This window comes from Mandrillus leucophaeus, unplaced genomic scaffold (genome assembly GCF_000951045.1).
Source record: "Mandrillus leucophaeus isolate KB7577 unplaced genomic scaffold, Mleu.le_1.0 Scaffold58, whole genome shotgun sequence".
NCBI classification, from domain to species: domain Eukaryota; kingdom Metazoa; phylum Chordata; class Mammalia; order Primates; family Cercopithecidae; genus Mandrillus; species Mandrillus leucophaeus.
The window spans coordinates 2,447,854-2,448,387 of record NW_012106252.1 but is presented as its reverse complement, the minus strand read 5'-3'; positions in this window follow the sequence as shown (position 1 = coordinate 2,448,387).

The following is a 534-nucleotide window of genomic DNA, read 5'->3' as shown; positions in this document are numbered from 1 at the left end:
CTCGATCTCCTGACCTCGTGATCCGCCCGCCTCGGCCTCCCAAAGTGCTGGGATTACAGGCGTGAGCCACCGCGCCCGGCTCTAATTCATCTTGCTTCATCCCTTTCATTGTCCACCTACCCTTACATGGCCAATGATCCTCAATAAAAGAAAGGCTCCCACGTTTGCTTTGGACTTGGAAATGTGTGTCTTTTTACCATTACTTAACTGTTTAGTGCACCTTATATCTTCTTTGGTGTCATATATAGAAAATTGCCATTTTGAGAGCTTATTGCAATTTATTGCATAGTGTAATGGAGTGCAGTAGCATGATCTCAGCTCACTGAAACCTCCGCCTCTCAGGTTCAAGCAATTCTCCTGCCTCAGCCTCCCAAGTAGTTGGGACTACAGGCATACATCACCACGCCCAGTAATTTTTTTTTTTTTTTTTTTTTTTTTTTAGAGACAGGGTTTCACCATGTTGCCCAGGCTGGTCTCAAACTCGTGAGCTCAGGTTATCCGCCCGCTTCAGGCTCCCAGATTGCTAGGATTACA